Source organism: Bubalus kerabau, chromosome 1, assembly GCF_029407905.1.
Source record: "Bubalus kerabau isolate K-KA32 ecotype Philippines breed swamp buffalo chromosome 1, PCC_UOA_SB_1v2, whole genome shotgun sequence".
Taxonomy (NCBI): Eukaryota; Metazoa; Chordata; class Mammalia; order Artiodactyla; family Bovidae; genus Bubalus; species Bubalus kerabau.
This window is the reverse complement of record NC_073624.1, coordinates 231,753,009-231,776,159: the sequence shown is the minus strand read 5'-3', so window position 1 is coordinate 231,776,159 and position 23,151 is coordinate 231,753,009. Positions and strand designations below refer to the sequence as shown.

Here is a 23,151-nt window from a genome sequence, read left to right as displayed (position 1 = left end):
CCCTCTGCCTTCACTGACCCTTTCCCCATTTTATTGCACCCGAGTTTTCCCCTGGCCCATCCCTCTCCCCACTCTCAGCCCCCGTGTGGGGAGGGAAGACTCTTCAGGAGAGTGCCCACCCCCCCCCCAAGCTAGGCACTCAGAGGATTGCATCTCCTGGTCCCAGAGGCAGCAGTTGTTCTGAAATGCAGGCAGTTTGGGGAGGAAGAGTCAGGATTTGAGTGGACAGGAGATCTGGGAGAAAATGGTCAGGCGCCTTCCAAAATGTGCCAATACGCCACTGTCTATTTTTCAGAATAATTGACATTCTCTTGTAAATAGCCAATTACAGCTAGACTTTAAGCTCTATGAAGGCAGAGGCTATGTCCAGGCTCATCCCAGCATAAATACCATCAATAGCAGGTGTTGAAAAAATCGGTTGTTGAATGACTGAATGAGTTGTTAGACACGTTGATCATTTACTAAATCACAGCACGACATAATTGGAGGGATCCTTGAGATCTTTTAGCCTGATTTCTCCCATTTTACAGAGAAAGAACCCAAGACAAGGGAACTTCCTGTGAGACAGTACTGAGTGAGAATTAGATCCCAGGCCTCCTGCCCTGAATCCTGGGTTCACTTTATAATACCAGAGCTTCTCCAGGTGGGACACAGACCACTTTCTGTCCTGAAGATTATTTTTTGCATGAAACTACACTGAATCCACAGAGTAAATAAACTAAATTCCTTTAAATATTTTTCCAAGCCTTCTGATCATGCAGAGGAGAAAGTCATGGTTTGGAGCTAGTAAATTGCTAACACCACTCACTTGCTAATAATCTTTTTTATTTTTATTTTTTAACAACAAGGGAGCCCATGTTAGGATCAGAACCTTCACAAGAAACAGAAACAATTTAGTTTAATTCAATATTGTTATCTAAATGTTTTGTGGGAAGTTTCAAGCAGAATTCAAAACAAAGAGAATAATATTATTAACCTTCTAAGTACTCAGCATCCAGCTCTAATCATTATCAAGAGTTCGTCAAACTTGTTTACATACCCAGCTCCATCACACACTTTTTCTTATGAGTATTTAAAAACAAATCTTGTATTTACATTATACCATCACAACCATAAATATTTCAGTATGTAAAGCTAATAGATAAGAACTTTCTTTTTGGTGGAGCCACAATTCCCTCATCTCACCTAACACAATTGAAAGTAATTCCTTAGTATATATAGGAATAAAACTACCATATGACCCAGCAATCCCACTACTGGGCATATACCATTAGAAAACCATAATTGAAAAAAACACATGTACCCCAATGTTCATTGCAGCACTGTTTACAATAGCCAGGACACGGAAGGAACCTAGATGTACATCAACAGATGAATGGATAAAGAAGTTGTGGGTACATACAATGGAATTTGTGATATATACATTGGAATATCACTCAGCCATTAAAAGGAACAAATCTTAGTCAGTTCCAATCAGATGGATGAATCTAGAGCCTGTTATACAGAGTGAAGTAAGTCAGAAAGAGAAAAACAAATATATTAATGCATATATATGGAATCTAGAAAAATGGTACTGAGGAATCTGTTTGCAGGGCAGGAATAGAGACTCAGACATAGAGAACTGACCCACGACACAGCAGGGGCAGGAGAGAGTGCCCCAGGGCAGGAGAGAGTGCACCTGGGACGAACTGGGCTCTGGGATGAACTGAGAGAGCAGCACTGAAATACGTATATTACCATATGCTAAACAGAGAGCCAGTGGGAATGTGCTCTATAACACAAGGAGCTCGAAGCAGTGGTCTGTGACAACCTAGAGGGGTGGGATGCGATGGGAGGTGGGAGGGGGGATCAAGAGGGAGAGGACATATGTATACCTATGACTGATTCATACTGATGTATGGGAGAGACCAAAACAACAATTGTAAAGCAGTCCAAGTGAAAATAAATACAATTTTTTTTAAAAAGTAATTTCTTATTATCGTTCAATACCCAGTCTGTGTTCAAATTTTCCAGATTATCTTAAAAATCTTTATTTCTATTTGGCTGATTTGAATCAAGATACAAAGAAACCCACACCCTATACTCTTCATACGTCCCATTAATCTATTGTAGTTCCTACCCCCACCCACCTTTTTTTTACACCATTTATTGAAGAAACCATTTCATTTGTCCTGCAGAATTTCTCACATTCTGGATATGGCTGGTTGGATTCTCAGTGTTTCTAAATATTCTCCTCTAATCCTTCATTTCCTGTAAACCGGTGGTTTGATTCAGACACAGATTGATAAGAGAATGGCTCCTGAGGAACAGAATATTAAAAAGTTTTTTAAATTGGTTCTCTAGTCTGGCTGGATTTAAAGGCACTAATGACCTGTTTTCAGTCCTAAAGGGGATACTTGCAGTGCCTGGCAAATGGTGGTACTATTAGCTGGCACTTCCCTGCCAATGGAGGGAACACGGGTTCGATCCCTGGTTGGGGAAGATCCCACACGCCTTGGTGCAACTAGGGCCATGTGCTGAAACTGCCCACACTTTACGGCTGGCAAGTGGCAGCCTCTGAGCCCACATATTGCAACCACTGAAGCCCACACGTCTAGAGCCTGTGCACCGTAACAAGAGAAGCCAAAACAATGAGAAGCCCGAGCACCACAACAAAGAGAAAGCCCTGCTCACTGCCACTAGAGAAAGCCCTGACACAGCAACAAAGAACCAGGGCAGCCATAAACAAACAAACTATCAGCCACAGATTCTCATAACCAAGTACCCAGAGAAGCCAAAGCTCTAAGTGATCAAGTATTTGCTGTCATAGAGCATCTTAGTGAAATGAAGGGGGATGATGCAGCTGATTGGCTGCTTCTAAGGGTGCTGGCAAAGACAAGGAAAGAAAAGTGATGAGCTCAGGGCTCTGAATGCCCAGCATTTTCATTTTTTATTTTTAAAAAATTTATCTCTTAGGCTCCAAATGCTAAGTGCTAACGGTATCAATATGATTCCTCTACCACATATAATTTCTTTACCTACTGTATCCAGATAATAATATCTGGATAATATTAATACTAAAAGTAAGTCTGTGGAATACATCTTGCCCCCCTTCCAGATATAATGAATATATATCTCATTAAGGATGAACAGCCAAAATACTATTAAATTTACTTGAAATAATGATTCTTAGGATGGTTATGCCACCAACTTGATATACAATGAGGTTCAGTTGTTCCTGTATCTTTTTCTTTTTAGAATTTACTTATCTCTTTGATACAATTAAGCATTTTAAATTAGGGCTTCCCAGGTGGCACAGTGGTAAAGAATCCTTCTGCCAGTGCAAAAGACATAGGAGACACAGGTTTGATCCCTGGGTCGGGAAGATCCCCTGGAGAAGGAAATGGCAACCCACCCCAGTATTCTTGCTTGGAAATTCCATGGGCAGAGGAGCCTGGCAGAGTACAGTCCATAGGGTCGAAAAGAGCTGGATACGACTGAGCATGCATGCACAGCACATTTTAAATTATGTAAAACATTTCATAGTTCCAAAGGTAGAATTCTATAACAAGGTATATTCAGAAAGCTAGCTTTTGCCTTTTTCTCTCTCCTTAAGGAAAACATTTCTGTTAAGTTTTGGTTTATCTTTCATTCATTTCTCTTTGAAAATATAAGCAAACACATATACACATTTTTATTTGTCTTTTGCACTCTAAACACTGTTTAGCACCTTGTTGTGTTTGTTGTTGTTGTTGTTGTTTTAACCTAATATGTCCTGGAGCTTGTTTTAGAGCTGCTGCTGCTACTGCTGCTAAATCGCTTCAGTCGTGTCCGACTCTGTGCGACCCCATAGACAGCAGCCCAACAGGCTCCCCCGTCCCTGGGATTCTCCAGGCAAGAATAGTGGAGTGGGTTGCCATTTCCTTCTCCAATGCATGGAAGTGAAAAGTGAAAGTGAAGTTGCTCAGTTATGTCCGACTCTTAGCGAGCCCATGGACTGCAGCCTACCAGGCTCCTCCATCCATGGGATTCTCCAGGCAAGAGTACTGGAGTGGGGTGCCATTGCCTTCTCCGTGCTTTATAGCATTATATAGAAATTACCAGGGACTTTCCTGGTAGCCCACTGTTTAAGACTCTATGCTTCCAATGCAGGAGGCTCTGGCTTGATCCCTGGTCAGGGAACTACTGTCCCACATGCCAGGCAGCGTGGTCAAAAAAAAGAAAAAAAAAATGTTCCTCATTCCTTTTTAGACTGAGTTAGAGTTTGACATCATCATTTTCTTAGCACTGTGTCAATTGCTTTCTGTGTATGACAAGTTTGTCAGTCAGGTTCCTGGCAGGAAACAGATGGCACTTTCAAAATGGGTAATCTGAGAATTTAATCAAGGGGCTATTTATACAGATGTGGGCCCATGTAGGTAAGCCACAGAGACGGTGCAAGTCCCCAGGGCCAGCAATAGCTTGAGGCCTGAGGAGGTGACGGGAGAGATGGTTACAAGATCAAGAAGGGGGCCTTGGATGGGAGCTGGGCCCCTGGGTTGGGGGACAGAGTCAGTTTGCTGTGATCCCCCAGGGAAGGAGCTGGGGGGAATCAACACACCAACCTCATTCTTCTTCCTGCTCTTCCCAGTCTCCTACTGTGCTCCCCACTGGCCCCTGCCAAGTGGAAACAGGCCACTGAGGTGTGCAGATGCGGAAGGCTGGGGAGTGGATCCCAGGGGCAAGCAGGACACAGCTGGCACAGCCAGGGATACTTTTCCATTTAAGTTTTACAAGCTCTCATTTAAATGAAATGCATTTGGGACTTCCCTGGTGGTCCAGTGACTGAGACTCCCAAAGCAGGGGGCCTGGGTTCCATCCTTGGTCAGGGAACTAGATCCCACGTGCCATAACTAAGAGTTCGCATGCTGAAACTAAGGATCCTGCATGCAGGAACTAAGACCCGACACAGTCAAATAAATAAAAATATATATTAAAAAATTAAATGGATCTAAGCTTTAAGCTTAAAGCTCAACATTCAGAAAACGAATATCATGGCATCCAGTCCCATCGCTTCATGGGAAATAGATGGGAAACAGTGGAAACAGTGTCAGACTTTATTTTTCTGGGCTCCAAAATCACTGCAGATGGTGACTGCAGCCATGAACTTAAAAGATGCTTACTCCTTGGAAGGAAAGTTATGACCAATCTAGATAGAATATTCAAAAGCAGAGACATTACTTTGCCAACAAAGGTCTGTCTAGTCAAGGATATGGTTTTTCCTGTGGTCATGTATGGATGTGAGAGTTGGACTGTGAAGAAGGCTGAGCGCTGAAGAATTGATGCTTTTGAACTGTGGTGTTGGAGAAGACTCTTGAGAGTCCCTTGGACTGCAAGGAGATCCAACCAGTCCATTCTGAAGGAGATCAGCCCTGGGATTTCTTTGGAAGGAATGATGCTAAAGCTGAAACTCCAGTACTTTGGCCACCTCATGTGACGAGTTGACTCATTGGAAAAGACTCTGATGCTGGGAGGGATTGGGGGCAAGAGGAGAAGGGGATGACAGAGGATGAGATGGCTGGATGGCATCACTGACTTGATGGACGTGAGTCTCAGTGAACTCCGGGAACTGGTGATGGACAGGGAGGCCTGGCGTGCTACGATTCATGGGGTCGCAAAGAGTCGGACATGACTGAGCGACTGATCTGATCTGATCTGAAGCTTTAAAAAATAAGCTTAAATAAAGCAAATAAGAGGATAGGTTTCAGGAGGACACCACAAGGGTGGTGAAGGTGGTGCCTTATGCCTGAATCTGGAAAACCCTGGTCAGGATGACCCACTGTCCCCCTCTCCCTACCCACCATCCCCCATTCCCGTATTTTAAGAGATAACCTCCTCTCTCCTGGCCATCCCTGGCTGCCTCTCTCTGGACCTTTGAGAGTTGCTGAGAAACATTAGGGGAAATGATGCTTTTCATCAAAGAGGAGAGGCCCTGGGAGGTCACAGGTGAAGGGCTCTGAGAGCTCCTGAAGTGGATCCCTACCCCCCCACCCCCCCACCCAACTCTCGCCCATCCCCTCCCCCCTCCCCCTCGGCCTTCTCCACTTGCCCTGTCCTGTCCTATCCCCACCCCTACTCCAGATCCGCTCCCTTGGCTGCTCTCCCTGGGAGCACAGGGCCTTCTTTCTTATCCTCTGACCAGCTGAGCTGTTGAGGGAAGATGGATGCTGCGTGTCCTTGGGGCTGAAACTCTAGGTTGGAAACCAGAGAAGGACCAGAAGGGGTGGAAGAATCCCCACCTGTATTCAGTCCAAGCCCCACCTGGCTCGGGGTTACAGCCTGAGGGCTGAGTGTGGACCTCAGAGAAGACTTCTCTAAGGACAGGGAGCCAGAAAGCTGTATGAGTCTGGGGTGGACGAGACGTAAGAGACCATTGTAAATGGAGTCAGCTCTCTTGCTTTATCTTTACCCTCCTCTTGGTATAATCCCATTCACTCAAATGAGTAACGGAGCGCCCCCTCTGGGTGGGGCGCAGTGCAAACGCTGGGGCACAATGAACAAGGCGTCATTCCCTGGCCCAGGAAACAGCAGAGTGCGGAGGAGAGATGAAAAAACAACTACACAGCCTGTAGGGGAGGTACCTAACCCAGTTCTCTGGAATCAGAGAAGCTTTCCAGAGGAAGCCATGTCTAGGCTGAGCATTAATGGAGGGTAGGAATGAGCAGTTCAAGTCCATAGAGAACTTGGTGGGGAGAAGAGGATACACAAAGGCAGCCATAGGTTCAAGAGATCCTGGTGGCCCACAGCAGTTACTGTGGGTCAGTTTATTAGAATGTGTGTTGTGTTGGGTGCGGAGGAATGGTATAGGAAGTGTTGAGAGATGAGACTGGAGGGTAGGCAGGGTCCAGGCTATGCAGGGACTCAATCTGCCTTAAGGAGCTTGAAGGGTATTCTGTGGGGAACGAAGTGTTTATGTAGGGCAGTGACATCATCAGATTCGCGTTCAAGAGTCTCTTCATGGTACTTTAGAGCTAGCTCTCAACTGTGCTTCCACATTTCCATCCTCACTGTTAATCCCTGGACCCTTGCAACAGCATGCTCTCCTCCTGAATTCCCAGCACATTGTATCTCTACTCTAGACTTGAATCTAACAGAACATTCAATTTAAAAATGCATAGGGACTTCCCTGGTGGTCCAGTGGTATCCAGTGTCAGGGGTGTGGGTTTGATCCCTGGTCGGGGAACTAAGATTCCCACATGCCTCATAATGCAGCCAAAAAATAAATAAATAAAATTTAAAAAAAAAATCAAACCAAGTTTCAGTGAGCCTTAAGATTTATTAGTGTAAATTTCTTTAAAATTGTATCATTATTCCTTAAACCTAATCATTGCACCTACTAAGACTGATTTTCTAAAAACTGTGATTAAAAAAAACATAAAATTCCTATGGGGAGTTCTTGAAAAAGGAAAAACCATCTCTGTTGAAGAAATGTAGGCGTTGTGTGAAACACAAGTGCTGTACCAGTGACCAAGACATGCAAGAGCCCTGTTCATGCAACACTTAGATTCTGGGGGAGAGGGAGATAGAGAACAAGCCCATGAATAAGCACAGGTGAATTTATCTTGTGATAAGGAAGAAAATCCCCCCAGGGTGGATGACAGAGTGACTGGAGATCAGGGGTGGGTTGTTGCTGTTCAGTAGCTCAGTAGTGCGAGACTTTTTCAGCCCCATAGACTGCAGCACACCAGGCTTCCCTGACCTTCACTATTTCCTGGAGTTTGCTCAAACTCATGTCCATTGAGTCAATGATACCACCCATCCATGAGATTAGGTGGTTAGTGAAGGCTTCTCTCAGGAATTCACTGAGCTGAGATCAGATGGCTGGAGGTAGTGTGTCCAGAGTTGTTATGGCAGTTCTTTGGTCATCAGACCCCAGGCTCTTTTTTTCATCTCCATCCCCTTAGCTAATGGCTTCCATTCTTGAGGTAATTTTGTGGTCCAATATAGCTGCTGGTGCTCCGGCCATTATGCCTTCATTCCAGGCAGCAGGAAGAATGAAGGAAGAAAAGGTGAAAAGGTGGACTTCTGCATGCCAAATCTAAGTATGACTTCAAATAACAACTCTGTCCTTTGGAGTCCTTTTTCATCCCACCAAGAATGAGTGTCTACCTCATGATAGGACTTCACTACTTTGGGAAGGAGAAGGGATGAACAGGGCCAGCTAAGTCTACTCTACATGCCAGTAGGGATCTGAGGAGAGAGCCCATGTTAAGAGCCTGCTGAGGACATTATACATAAGACATTTGGATTGAGCCACAAGAAGAGCTGCCTCTAGGATGTACGTGGCCTTGGCCAAATCTGCAGTGGGCGGGCAGGGTAGAGCCCCTATCTGTATAATTTGATATTTTAAAAGAGAGATGGACTACCCAGCTGAGTCAGATTCCTGAAAGGATCCTTCTCAAGTGCCATACACCTCATTAGCTAGAAAATGGCACTGGGGGAGAGAATTCTGCAAGGGTTTCCAGCAGGGAAGGGACAGAGTGATGTGCATTTTAAGAGCCATTCTAGTTGCTGTGTGGAAAATGAAAAGTGGTGAGGCTAGAATGGAAAAAACATCAAAGAGGGAGTCATCGATTTGGCTCCTCCTCCTGATGATATTCAAATTAACCATGTGATCTTGAATAAGTCTCTCCTCCTGCCTGGGCCTGAGTTATCTCCTTTCATGAACGGGGTTGAATGTGACGGGCCCTCAGTCTGCTTCTCCTTATAAGGCTGATGTACCAGAGGTGGTTGCCTGTGGACCTGGCAGCTCTCAGGGCACATTCCATGCCCTGGAGAAGCTCTCTGGGAGGCTCCCCCATCCTCTATCTCCCGGACCCCCACAACGTCTCTGAAAGGTGCCTCCCTTCAGGCCTGGGTGCCCAGGTTCTGGGAGGAGGGAGGAGGCCTGGTCACAGCTCCTGATTGTCTCTCAACCGGCCCTGGATCTGTTTGTTCCTGCTCATCTCTCTCCTCCATGTCTGCCTCTTCTCTGCTTCTTCTGGCTCCCTGCCTGCCTCCCACACAGACTTCTGACAGCCCCACACCCAGCCCAAAAGGGCTCCAGGCTCAGTGAGCACAGGAGCAGGTGTGAACCGTTCTTGATCCTGCCTCCACGGCCTCCCATCAAGTCTCACTTGCCCTACCTGTGCTGCTCTTACTGCCAGCCATCTCTCTTTGGTGGTTCCTTTTTCTCTCTCAGTGTCTTTTGGCCTTGCCCTCTGTGTCTATTTTAAAAGCACCAAACAACAGGCAATTATATGTCCATAAAAAATGCACTAGGGAAGTAATAAGTTGGTATAAAGTACCACTCACCTCCGTTTCCGCTCAATCCATCCCCTCTCTTGAAGCTACCACTATTTATGGTTTTGTGCGTATGCATGGCTGACCCTGTGCTCTGCTATTAGCTCTCCTCTCTCTTTCCTTCTCTCTCTCTGACTTTGTGTATGGGTTTGACTGGGTCCCAGTTCCTCTGCCTTGATCTCTTTTTTCTTTTGGCCATGCCACGAGGCTTGCAGGATCTTGGTTTCCCAACCAGGGACTGAACCCGGGTCCTGGCAGAGAAAGCACTGAGTCCTAACCACTGGACCACCAGAGAAGTCTCATCTCTGCCTTTAGCTCTTTCTGCTTCTCTGTGTTGCTTTTTCCTGCTGATCTCTCAGTGCGTCTCTCTCTCTCTCTCCCTTTCTCTCTCTGCCTCTCACTCTTTCCTTATCTGCCTCATTCTATTTTTTGCTTCTCCTGTCAAAACCAGTTTTTTTTTTAAGTTAAAAACTTTCATAAAAATAAAAAATGGGCACATGTCAATGATTTATTTAACCTGTTCATGAGGGAATAGTAGGGTGGTAAAGCTGATTCCAGGAGAGTTCAAAGAGAGATCATGTCTACATGGGCACTGAAGGAAAGCTGGAGAGTCTGCTAGGTCATATACAAAACTGGTTAATGTCCTACAAGGCCTTAAAACTCCAGCCTCTGGGGTTCTTCCTTCAACTGGACAGAAATCTATGGATTAATATGTAACTTCAGAGCCAGGCCCCCTAATCAATAGTAAACAAGCCAAACAACAGTACATCTCCTAGAGAAGGTGGTCCCTGGATGGGTGTGTTAGTCCAGGCTCTAGTCTAACATCAAGAGGACATGCAGTCACCCTCTGGTCTTATTTCTGAGTTTTGGGTCGATTTCTCCACATTTGTTTATCTGTGGGTGACTTTTCCCCTCTCTTCTCACTTCTGCTTCTCTCTTGATCATGGCATGCTCGGTCAATGTCTTTCTCTTCTCTGTCTGAGCCTGTTTCTCTGTCTTTCTTGGACTCTGTCCCTCTGTCTGGATCTCACAAACTCATCTTAATCGCCTTGACCTGGGAGTTAGCCACGTTGTGCCAGCAGCCGCACAGGAGCTGCAGGGAAGGGACAGAGCAGCCATGCCCCTGCCACTCTGTCTGAATTTCTCTTTAGCCTTGGAAGGACATCAGATGGAAATTCTGAGCCCCTGGAGCAGAGGAGCTGAGGGTGTGGGACGTGGCAGGAGAAGGGAGGGCTGGCCAGCTGCTGTGGGCTGGAGCGAGCTCCTGGCTTCAGCTGGCTGGGGCGGGGATGATTTCACACCACAAAAATGTCTGAATCAGGAGAATAATCCAACTTGGGATAAGGCTGGGAAGTGGGCCATTTAGTGGGGGAAGGCAGGGGGTGGAGATCTTGGTGTTGGGACCAGGGGCCAAGATGGGTGGCTGGCTCTGACTACTCATAGCTCTGGGGTGGGGCCCTTACGGTTCTGGGGTTTCAGGAAAGAAATGATTCCTTCTCCCACATTGCAAGTCAAAGGGCAAAGTCTGGCCTCCTGAGAGATAGCAGGGCAGACTCAGAGTTGCCACCCTGGAGAATCACAAGGCTCCCCTAGAAAACCTGAGAATCTGGGGGAGGGAGAGACACAGGAAACAGTAGAGAAAGAGAAGAGGAAACACTGAACTGAAAGTCTTCAAGGCCTTGAATTAAATGACATAGTGCTTTTCAAGAGTTATTTAGCTGCAGAACCTGATTAAAATATCCCAACAACAGCTCTCTTGGTGGGGGGGAAGTGTCTAAGGAGAGAATCTGAGCCCCCTCACCTTGATCCTCATCTCCCACCATTTGGAAATTGTGACCTAACCCGACAGCCTCATTTTACAAATGAGCCAAGTGCCCAGAGAAGGGAGATGACTTGCCTAAGTTATTTATGGAGTGAGGAACTCGGGCCCCTTGATGCCTGGTCCACTACTCTCTTCAAAAAGATGGGAAGGGACTACCTGGTGGTCCAGTGGCAAAGCCTCTGCACTCCCAAAGCAGGGGAATGGGATCCCACATGCTGCAGCCAAGACTTGGTGCAGCCAAATAAAGAAAGAAAGAAAGAGATGGGAAGAACAGAAAAAGAAAGTCAGTTCAGTTACTCAGGTGTGTCCAACTCTTTGTGACCCCATGAACCACAGCACGCCAGGCCTCCCTGTCCATCACCAACTCCCGGAGTCCACCCAAACCCATGTCCATAGAGTCAGTGATACCATCCAACCATCTCATCCTCTGTCGTCCCCTTCCCCCCCTGCCCTCAATCTTTCCCAGCATCAGGGGCTTTTCAAATGAGTCAGCTCTTTGCATCAGGTGGCCAAAGTATTGGAGTTTCAGCTTCAACATCAGTCCTTCCAATGAACACCCAGGACTGATCTCCTTTAGGATGGACAGGTTGGATCTCCTTGCAGTCCAAGGGACTCTCAAGAGTCTTCTCCAACACCATGGTGCAAAAGCATCAATTCTTTGGCGCTCAGCTTTCTTCACAGTCCAACTCTCACATCCATACATGACCACTGGAAAAATCATAGCCAAGAAATGTCTCTGCTTTTTAATATGCTATCCAGGTTGGTCATAACTTTCCTTCCAAGGAGTAAATGTCTTTTAATTTCATGGCTGCAGTTACCATCTGCAGTGATTTTGGAGCCCCCAAAAATAAAGTCAGCCACTGTTTCCACTGTTTCCCCATCTATTTCCCATGAAGTGATGGGATCAGATGCCATGATCTTAGTTTTCCAAATGTTGAGCTTTAAGCCAATTTTTTCACTGTCCTCTTTCACTTTCATCAAGAGGCTCTTTAGTTCTTCTTCACTTTCTGCCATAAGGGTGGTGTCATCTGCATATCTGAGGTTATTGATATTTCTCCTGGCAATCTTGATTCCAGCTTGTGCTTCCTCCAGCCCAGCGTTTCTCATGATGTATTCTGCATATAAATCAAATAAGCAGGGTGACAATATACAGCCTTGACGTACTCCTTTCCCTATTTGGAACCAGTCTGTTGTTTCATGTCCAGTTTTAACTGTTGCTTCTGACCTGCATATAGGTTTCTCAAGAGGCAGGTCAGGTGTTCTGATATTCCCATCTCTTTCAGAATTTTCCACAGTTTCTTGTGATCCACACAGTCAAAGGCTTTGGCATAGTCAATAAAGCAGAAATAGATAATTCTTCTGGAACTCTCTTGCTTTTTCGATGATCCATCAGATGTTGGCAATTTGATCTCTGGCTCCTCTGTCTTTTCTAAAACCAGCTTGAACATCTGGAAGTTCATGGTTCATGTATTGCTGAAGCCTGGCTTGGAGAATTTTAAGCATTACTTTACTAGCATGTGAGATGAGTGCAATTGTGTGGTAGTTTGAACATTCTTTGGCATTGCCTTTCTTTGGGATTGGAAAGAAAACTGCCCTTTTCCAGTCCTGTGGCTTCTGCTGAGTTTTCCAAATTTGTTGGCATATTGAGGGCAGCACTTTCACAGCATCATCTTTCAGGATTTGAAATAGCTCAACTGGAATTCCATCACCTCCACTAGCTTTGTTCATAGTGATGCTTCCTAAGGCCCGCTTGACTTCACATTCCAGGATGTCTGGCTCTAGGTGAGTGATCACACCATCGTGATTATCTTGGTCGTGAAGATCTTTTTTGTACAGTTCTTCTGTGTATTCTTGCCACCTCTTCTTAATATCTTCTGCTTCTGTTAGGTCCATACCATTTCTGTCCTTTATTGAGCCCATCTTTGCATGAAATGTTCCCTTGGTATCTCTAATTTTCTTGAAGTGATCTGTAGTCTTTCCCATTCTATTGTTTTCCTCTATTTCTTTGCATTGATCACTGAGGAAGGCTTTCTTATCTCTCCTTGCTATTCTTTGGAACTCTGCATTCAAATGGGTATATCTTTCTTTTTCTCCTTTGCTTTTCGCTTCCCTTCTTTTCACAGCTATTTGTAAGGCCTCCTCAGACAGCCATTTTGCTTTTTTGCATTTCTTTTTCTTGGGGATAGTCTTGATTCCTATCTCCTGTGGAATGTCACGAACCTTCATCCATAGTTCATCAGGCACTCTGTCTATCAGATCTAGTCCGTTAAATCTATTTCTCACACCACTGTATAGTCATAAGGGATTTGAAAAAGAAAGGGTTCAGATAAAAAAAAGGAAGATGGGAAATGAGAAGATGGAGAAGAGGGAGAGAAAAGCAAAGAGAAGGAAGCACAAGGCTAGGTCTCTCTAAAGTTTTCATAACCAGAAAGTAAGACATTGGTCTTTCTCCCAGAAGGATACAGAAGAGGGACCTTTGAGAAAGGTGAACCAGCCTCAGCTCCCATCAATAAAGCTGCCAGACTGGTAGCTGATAAGAGATACCTCTAGCAGATGGATTTTGTTTGAAGGAGAAAATATTTAAAAAGGGGGTAAGGGATCTGAGAATGGCAACCCACTCCAGTACTCTTGCCTGAGTCGGACACGACTGAGCGACTTCACTTCTATTTTTAATTTCATGCATTGGAGAAGGCAATGGCAACCCACTCCAGTGTTCTTGCCTGGAGAATCCCAGGGACGGGGGAGCCTAGTGGGCTGCCGTCTATGGGGTCGCACAGAGTCGGACACAACTGAAGCGACTTAGCAGCAGCAGCAAGGGATCTGAGAGCCTCTGGGTGGGGCATGTTCTCTCCAAGTTGACCAAGCCCCTCCCCCAGCCCCGGCTAGATCAAGCACATTGTCTAGAGGAACTTCTCAAACCTGTCACCTGCCTGCTCCCAAAGATGATGACCCTGTCTCCCTGGTAACGCTGGTTTCTTCTCCAGGGATGTACCAGGCAGGTGGATGGAGCCCCTTCCTCATGGCTGCCTACCTGGGGTGAGGAGACTTCAAGCTTCCAGGGAGTGGGTCTGACATTGTCCGGGGCTCACATTTGGCCCATGGAGCTCTTTCCTTTCCCACGGGGCTGGGTACAGCTTGTGAGTTTGTGATACTCTGTGTCTTGGGACAGATTGCTCTCTCTCTCTCTCTCTCTGCTCATTTTTTTCTTCACCGGTAAAGCCAGTGGGCTAAAAATAAACTTGTGCATTTCAGTTTTTTTATTAAGTAATGAAATCTTAGGCAATAGCCTGATATGTCAGACAGGTAGAAGTAGTTCTGCTCTAGGTAGCTAATAAGGACCTGCTGTGTAGCACAAGGAACTCTACTCAGTACTCTATAACGGCCTATATGGGAAAAGAATCTAAAAAAAAAAAAAAAAATGGACATATGTTTATATACAACTGATTCACTTTGCTGTACACCTAAAACCAACACAACACTGTAAATCAACTATACTCCAATAATTTTTTTTTTAATGTAGTTCTGCTCTGGTTGAAGGCAGAAATGGACTGGGAATCTGGAGATCTGCCCTTTTGGCTTTCTTTCTGTCTCCTTAAGGCTCCTCTATGAAACTCCCATAGAAGCCTGTGTGAACGTCACTGGTGTGGAAAGTCTCGAAGATTCATTACAAGAAGTTGCTGTCTGAGAACTGAAGCCAGGAGTGGGGAGAGATGACCTACTGGATCAACCCCAGAAGAGAGTGAGTCTGCCAGGCAATGGTGGGGGAAAAGAGACTTGGAGACAGGGGTAAGGGGTTAATTGGTAATTGGTTAATCCAGATCTCCCTTCTGTGTCCCCATCTCCTGAGACCCAGAAAAGAAGGATGGAGGCTCTAGGCTGTCCCCCAGCTCAGATGAGTCATAGCACCAGTTGCCACGTCGCTGGACTGGCGGGGCTGTCATTACCCCTGGGTCCACAGCTGCTAAAACTGAAGAGAGGCTTGGTTTGCCGGCCACGTCAGGGAACATGTAAGATCTGCCACGTTGCCGGACTGGGTTATAGGGCTTTCCCCCTCCTTCAGAAAAGATTTCCAGGCGTGTGGGGTTTCAGGAGAAAATTGGTGCCTGCGTGTGAGTGTTCCCTGGACCCAGACCAGCAGCTGGAGTGTTACAGAGCCAGGGATGGGAGGAGGCAGAACTAATCCATCGTCGAGCTCCTCCAACCCCACCCAGGGCTACGGGGAGATAGCTCAGTCCGGAGGGAGCCTGGCACCTTCAGTCATGGATACAGGACCTCAAAGACAGAGTAAAAGTCTATGTACTCTGTACATGAATCTTTTGACATTTAGAGAGAATTTGTCTACATTTCTGGGCTTCCCTGGTGGTTCAAATGGTAATGAATCCACCTGCAATGCAGGCAGATCAAACCTAGGTTTGATCCCTGGGTCGGGAAGATCCCATGGAGAAGGAAATGGCCACCCAGTCCAGTATTCTTGCCTGGAGAATCCCATGGACAGAGGAGCCTGTCAGACCACGGGGTCACAGAGTTGGATACAAGTGAGCAACTTGATGATGATGTGTCTATACCTCTAGCAGGAGGCCTTTCCTCAGCATGCTTTAATAGAGCACTATGCCAAAGAATTCATGAGCTTGGGTCAAGCCCCGGGTCAAGCCCCGGGTCTACCATTCACTGGCCTCACGACCCACTCATGAACAAGTTACTTCACCTTCCTGGACAAGGACATTGGATCCAACAGACATCCCTCAAAGGCATTTTCATGGAAACAGAGTTCTCTGGGACATATTCAGAAGTTCACTGAAAAGAGGGACACATAAAGGTTTTCCCTGGTAGGGGAAATAAGATCCTGAATGCCGAATGGCGCAGCCTAAACAAACAAACAGACCGAAAAAGGGTTTCTTTCCTGCAGAACTTCTCAGAGGCTTTAACATTGTCTTGTGCCTCAGGAATAACCATGAGGAAGGTGGCTGATGCCATGCTTCCCAAACTCACTTGAACCCAGGGTCCCCCTTTTTATCTGAGGACTAAGAGTATGTGGACATGCTTTGGGAAATTTTTAATGCTCTAATGATAAGATAGCTCACATTTCTTGATAGTGCAGGATATGAAACAGTGAGCCAAACACACTACATATATAATTTCATTTAATCCTTACAAGATCCTCATAAAGGCAGGGGGCTGGGAAGGGGGTGGATTGTACCATTACATTTGAGTAAACTGAGGTTGGAGCTGAAATACTATGCCCCAAGTTTTATTGTTTGTTTGTTTGTTTTTTTCCCCTTAATTTTTGGCTGTACCTCGCAGTCTGCGGGATCTTAAATTCCCTGATCAGGGCTTGAACCTTCACCCCCTGCAGTGGAAATGCAGAGTCTTAACCACTAGACCACCAGGGGAGTCCCTGCCCAGAGTTTTAGAGTTAAGTCACTTGCCACAGGATCCAGGCCCAGAGATCTGACTCCAAAGTTGGGCCTTTCAACTTTGCTCTTGTTAACTCACTCTCTGAAACCTACTCTCTCTTGAATCTAACACTGACTTTGTACTCAGGAGGGTCAGATGTATAATCATGCTTATTAAATAAGACAAGAAAATCGAGGTGCAGAGAAAAGATACACCACTCGAGGATAGACTACAGGCAGGGTCCTACTAAAGGCAGAACCTAATTGCAACTCAAACGCTGTTCATTGGTGGGGGGTGGTGGTTTGTGTCAACTTGAGAAAGTGCAGCCAACACATGATGAATGCTTTGCCACCTCAGTGGGGAAGAGGATGCCTCGGTAAGTTCTCCCTTGACCCCAGGTAGAGGCAGCTGGTTAGTAGAAAGAGCCTCAGACCAGTTTGGAGTGGTCATTTCAGCTTCACTGGGCCATTTGGGTGACCATGAGCAGAACATTCTGTCTGCTCAAGCCCTGAATGTGCTGAGTGAATCCTTACTTTTCTACCTGAGGGACTGACTGTGCTGCTCCCTAAGATATGGGAAGAAAAGTCCTTTATGAACTGTAGAAAGCTGAGGGGGAATGTGAATTTGTTGGTGGGAGTGCTGAGAGTACAGTGAGTGCTGACATGAAATTCCACCCTCCTCTCCCTTTGGCCTTGCCCTGGTCATCAGCCACTCTGCCCAGGGGACCAACAACCAGAGAACAATGGGCTCTTTGTGCCCTTCAGCCAATGGGAGGGCCGGCCCAGGGAAAGATACAGTAACAGGAAGACAGGCTGAGTCAGTCTCCCTCTGCCCGGGCTGTCTTAGTTTGGCAGGCTTGACCTTCAGCCAGATGCACAAATGGTGCGTGTCAGAGTTTTGATACATAATCTTAAGCCCAAAGGGATCAGGTGGCCCAGTCCCTGCCTCCAGAGACTTGGAGCAGCCAGAGTTGGCCTCCACTTGGGCCTGGAGACCAGGGCTCTAAGCCTAGCTTTCTATACTGTGACCTTGGGCTGTACAATCCTCCATTTCCCCAGCCATACAAGGAGGAGTAGGCCTGGATAGAGCTGAAGGGCCCTATCAGCTTTAAACTTTGAAAGACTAACAAAGATTCAGCCTGAGCTCAAAGGATGGGTGGGCTTGGGGCAGATAGGGGAAGGGAGGGAGCCTCACATGGCACAGGCAGGGTTGTGATTAGGGAAGCAACAGAGAGCTGGGGTCTGGAGTTAAGCTACTTGTGTAGATTCCTAGCTTTACAACAGTGGGACTTTGAGCAAGCTATTTAATTCTCTGAACCTTTCTTTCCTCATCTCTGGAATGGGAACGGTAATTGCACCTCCATGCATGCATGTTAAGTCACTTCAGTCGTTTCTGACTCTTTGCAAGCCCATGGACTATAGTCTGCTAGGATCCTCAGTCCATGAGATTCTCCAGGTAAGAATACTGGAGTGGGTTGTCTTTTCCTCCTCCAGGGGATCGTCCCAGCCCAGGGACTGAACCTGAGTCTTCTGCATCTTCTACATTGGCAGGTGGGTTCTTTACCACTAATGCCACCTGGGAAGCAATTATACCTCCCTATGGTAGACAAAATAATGCCCACCCCCCTCCAAAAAGTCCATGTTCTTATTCCTGTAACTATAAATATGGCCAAAGGGACCAACTTTGCAGGTGAAGTTAGGCCTTGGAGATGGGAAGATTATCCTAGATTATCTGGGTGGGCTCAATGTAATCACAAGAGTCTCTATAAGAGGGAAGTGAGAGGGTCAAAGTCAGTAAAAGGAGATGCAACACAGGAAACAGAGGTTGGAAAGATGTGCTTGGAGGATGGAGAACAGGCCATAGGCCAAGCAAGGCAGCTGGCTTCTAGAAGCTGAAAAAGGCAAGGACACAGATTCTCCCCTCAGGCCTTCAGAAGGAACACAGCCCTGCCAAGACCTTGATTTTAGGACCTCTGATCTCCAGAAATGTAAAGTCATAAATGTGTGTTTTAAGTCACCAAGTTTGGGATAATTTATTATAGCAATAATGGAAAACTAATATCCTAGCTAAGTGTGTATATTAAGGGAAGTTTAAAAGAGATAATGAACATAAGTGTTTTGCCCAGTGTCTGCTGAGAAAGATTGGAAATTGTCATCTCTCTTTCTAGTTTACTCATAATTGTTCCAAGGGGACCTGGTCTGCCCAAGGCCCTCAAGTTCCCACATACAAAACTTTTTTTTTTTTTTGCTCGCAAGGCCCACTCAGGATTTACAGCCTTGGAGCTCTGAACCACTGAGACGCTGACACTGCTTCTGATGTGAGGCCTGAGGGGACGTTTCTTGGCACCGCTTCTATTTACTTAACTTTCTGCTTGGTTGCCTTCCTTCTTGCTAGAAGTCAAATTGACAGTCGCCCCGTCTGTTTCCAGAGCTTGGACCTCTCGCTTCCTCTCTACGTAGTTCTGCTCGTACGTGGTAACGCTGGTGGCCCACCCGGCGCTGGTTCAGCTCCCAGAGATGGTCCATCATGTGGTCCAGGTGACAGAAGCTCTGGAGTTACGAGCAGAAGGGTGAGCAGGCTCTCAGTGAGCCTGAGATTCGGTCTCTGAGCCAGGCTCAGGAGACCTGGTCTGGAGTCCCATCTCCACTGAGGGACTGGGGCCTCAGTTTCTCTATATCTACAACCTAGGTTCTAATTCCCTATTTCCCCGATTCCTTCACAGGATGGCTCTGTCATTCACTGAGAAAGGAGATGAAGAACAGGGATGAAGCAGAGGAAGAAGGAGAGGAGGATGAGGAAGGCCATGAGGAGAAGGGAAATCTCTGATCTATAATTTTAGCCACATTTTCAGTCACTTGAAGAAGTCAGGGTCTTGGCACTTATTCTCCCCTTGCCTGGAACACTCCTCCCCCAGCCCTTCTCACTGACTCATCATTCATTTTTTTCCCCAAAATTGACCTCCTCCAAAGGCCTACCCTGACCACCCTATCAGTAAATAATTCTCCCATTACCTTCTCAAGTCATCCTGTTTAGTTCATTCATAGGACTGATCACAACCTGAAACTTTATTTATCACCTGCCTCTAGCTGTTAGAATGTAAAAGGCATGAAGACAGCCTTTGCCCTACTTATGGATACAGCCTCTGTGGAGTGGAATCCATGAATGAGTGATGGAGGCAGCTGACGTTCTGGGAGGTATGGGAGCCTGGACACCATGCACTTATGGGCACTGTCCTAGTTCTAAAGCTGTGCTGGGTGCTATGTCAAGAAGGGAAGGATCAAGGGAGCAGGGGTGGTACCTAAAGGAGCACAGCGGGTGAGAAGCTGGACAAGGTGATGGGCAGCTGGTAGGGACCCCAAGGGGCTGACTTCTCATTCTGCAAGGTGAAAAGCTGATCCAATCTGATGTGGGGCCAGCAACACACCCGACTAGGGAGATGGGCACCCAATGGCGGTGCAGTCCAGAGCCCACAGATGGCAGAGATGGAGGGGAACTTAGGAGAAGTGGAGTGTAGTAGGTTAAGCACTTGGGCACTGGTGTCCCTTATACCTGGATTTGAATCTCTGATTCAATCATGTACTTGGTGCATGAGCTTGGGCAAATTATGGATCTGAAATTTCACTTTCCACATCTCTAAAATGGGGATAATAGTTCCTATCTCATAAAGGTTAGGTCAGAAAATATGCACCAAGCACTTAGCTCAGTGCTTGGCACATAGAAGGTATTTAACAAATATTGGCTCTTATGACTACTATGGGGCTTCCCTGGTGGTTCAGACAGTAAAGAATCTGCCTGCAATGCAGGAGACCTGGGTTCAATCCCTGGGTTGGGAAGATCCCCTGGAGAAGAGAATGGCTACCCACTCCAGTATTCTTGCCTGGAGAACCCCATGGACAGAGGAGCCTGGTGGGCTACAGCCCACAGGGTGGCAAAGAGTTGGACACAGCTGAAGCAGCTGAGCACACACAGGACTACTATCATGCTGTCCAGTATACTAACCAAGGAAAAGGCATAGCTCAGACAGGAGCAGGGATGAGCCTGTGTCACTCAGCGACACAGGGTCAGAGCAGGGCCTGGCACCCAGGACCAGCACCCCTGGCCCAAGCGCACTTCTCTCTCTTCCCTTGGTGGTGGCCAGAGGACCAGCCTTAGTCCTAATGGTCTCCCTCCCTAGGTCCAAGCCATCTTGCTTCAGAGGCTCCTGTCCCCCCAGGGTGCTAGGGAGGACCTAGACAGAAAACCTCCTAAGTTTTCCTCTGAGGAATCCAGGCTCAGGGTCCCCCCACAGAGAGCCCCCAGATGGGATCTTTGTCCCAGAGCTTTGGCCTAGCCCCAGTCAGCTTTCTAGCTCCTGAGCTGAAGGCCTCGTGAGAACTCCAGCCAAACACTGGGAATGGTTCCATCAGCTCACTTTCATCAGAATCATTATCTTAGTTTATGAAGAAAAACACAACGTTTAAGTTAATTTTAGTCTCCATGATCCCTGGGAGCTATAGCAACCAATCCTATAAAAGCACACATCTGTCCACAGTGCAAACAGATATCTGAGGAATCTGCCAGCACCCTGTACTAAACAGCTGAGGCAGAGCTCTTGATCTGTGCAACTGGGAGAGGTCTTGGTGGTCAGCTGGTGCAGAAATACTTTCATGGATTTCTGACTCGTCCCTTTCAAAACCTGAAGGAAGCCATGGGCCTTCTCTAATGAAAAATGCACAGACACCCAGACTTTCTCAGGTTCAAGAATCTCCCCCTTCCCTTTTTTTAACTTTGCATTTTATAATGGAGTACAGTTGATAACAATGTTGTGTCAGTTTCGGGTATACAGCAAAGTGATTCAGTTATACATGTAAGTGTATCTATTCTTTTTCAAATTCTTTTCCCATTTAGGTTGTTACAGAATATTGAGGAACATTCCCTGTGTTATACAGTAGGTCCTTGTTAGCTATCTGTTTTATATATAGTAGTGTGTCTATGGGAGAAGGCAATGGCACCCCACTCCAGTACTCTTGCCTGGAAAATCCCATGGACGGAGGAGCCCGGTGGGCTGCAGTCCATGGGGTCGCTGAGTCAGACACGACTGAGCGACTTTACTTTCACTTTTCACTTTCATGCACTGGAGAAGGCAATGGCAACCCACTCCAGTGTCCTTGCCTGGAGAATCCCAGGGACGGGGGAGCCTGGTGGGCTGCCATCTGTGGGGTCGCACAGAGTCGGACACGACTGAAGCGACTTAGCAGCAGCAGCAGCAGTGTGTCTATGTCAATTGCAATCTCCCAATTTATGCCCCCCCCAACCCTTCCCCACTGCTAACCATAAATTTGTTCTTTAAGTCTCTGAGTCTGTTTTGGTTTTGTATGTAAGGTCATTTGTATCATTCTTTTTAGATTTGCATATAAGCAATATCATATGCTATTTGTCTTTTTCTCCCTGACTTTACTGCACCTGAAGACCAGTGAAGACCAGCACTGGGCACTATTGCAGGCTGGAACCCTAGTAAAAGACAGCTTCCACTCTGACTGAGAACCAGCTTTGTGCTGGCCACTGCTCTAGACTTGGAGCATTGCAGCAGATAAGACACGTGAAGTGCCTGTTCTCAGGCAGTGTCTGTCCAGCACAGGTGGACAAACCACTCCTGATCATGACAAGTGCCAGGAAGGAAGCAAAGCAGGGCAAGGTGCTGAACTAAGCCTGTGAGAGCCTCTCTTAGGAGCTGACATTAGGACAGAGATCTGAAGGGCAAAAAAACTCCAGGCACAAGAAAATCAGATGGGAGAAAGTTCCCAACAGAGGTGAGAGCAAGTGCAAAGCCCCTGGGGTGGCAATAATGTTTCAGTCATTGAGGAACTGAAAGGAAGCCAGTGAGGATAGAGTAGAGTGAAAAAAGGAGGAGAGTGACAGGAGGAGAGGATGGCAGAGAAGGCAGAGCCCATATCGTGCAGAAGTTCATGAGAATGTTCTCTGCCTTCTCCCTTTTCATTTTATTCAAACCCAGTTCATGCTTTGAGAGCTACCTGTTGCAGGAAGCCTTCTCTGCCTGCTCCAACTTAGAAACCCTGCCACTCTAACCCCCCCCAGGATAAACCTCAGAGTCTGAACCACTCATGTGAGTGGGTGAATGCATAAGGCTTGGATCTCAGCAAGATCCAAACACCTTGACGACAAGGACCAGATATTAGTTCTTACACTTCTCCAGATGTGAGCTGTGCACTCATAAATATTCATACACTCACTGATATTCTCATAAATATTCAACTAAGACCTGTCATACCAAGAGTTCATCCACATCAAAGTGAACCAGGTTGGGACTTCCTGGTAGTCTAGAGTCTAATCTACTTGCTAATGCAGGGGACACAGGTTTAATCCCTCATCTGGGAAGGTCCTACATGCCGTGGAGCGGCTAAACCCGTGTGCCACAACTACTGAGCCCATGCACCTTGGATCCTGTGCTCCTCAGCTAGAGAAGCCACCACGATGAGAAGCAAAAGCACCACAATGATGAGCATGCCTCACTCATCGTCAGCCAGAGAAAGTCCACCTGCAGCAACAAAGACCCCGGGCAGCCAAAAATAAATACCTAATTTAAAAAAGAAGTGACCCGGACTGAATGTAGAATCCGCCTGCCTACCCCACTTCTA

At 46.6% G+C, this 23,151-nt stretch overlaps 1 long non-coding RNA gene across 1 annotated transcript; it reads left to right on the top strand.

Annotated features, from left to right (window-relative positions):
- The first annotated feature begins 14,040 nt into the window (after positions 1 to 14,040).
- LOC129642254 (uncharacterized) lies at positions 14,041 to 20,547 on the top strand. The gene is made up of 3 exons (XR_008709574.1): positions 14,041 to 14,158; positions 14,743 to 14,861; positions 19,239 to 20,547. It is a non-coding gene; the product is annotated as an uncharacterized LOC129642254 (long non-coding RNA).
- The last annotated feature ends 2,604 nt before the right edge of the window (positions 20,548 to 23,151 follow it).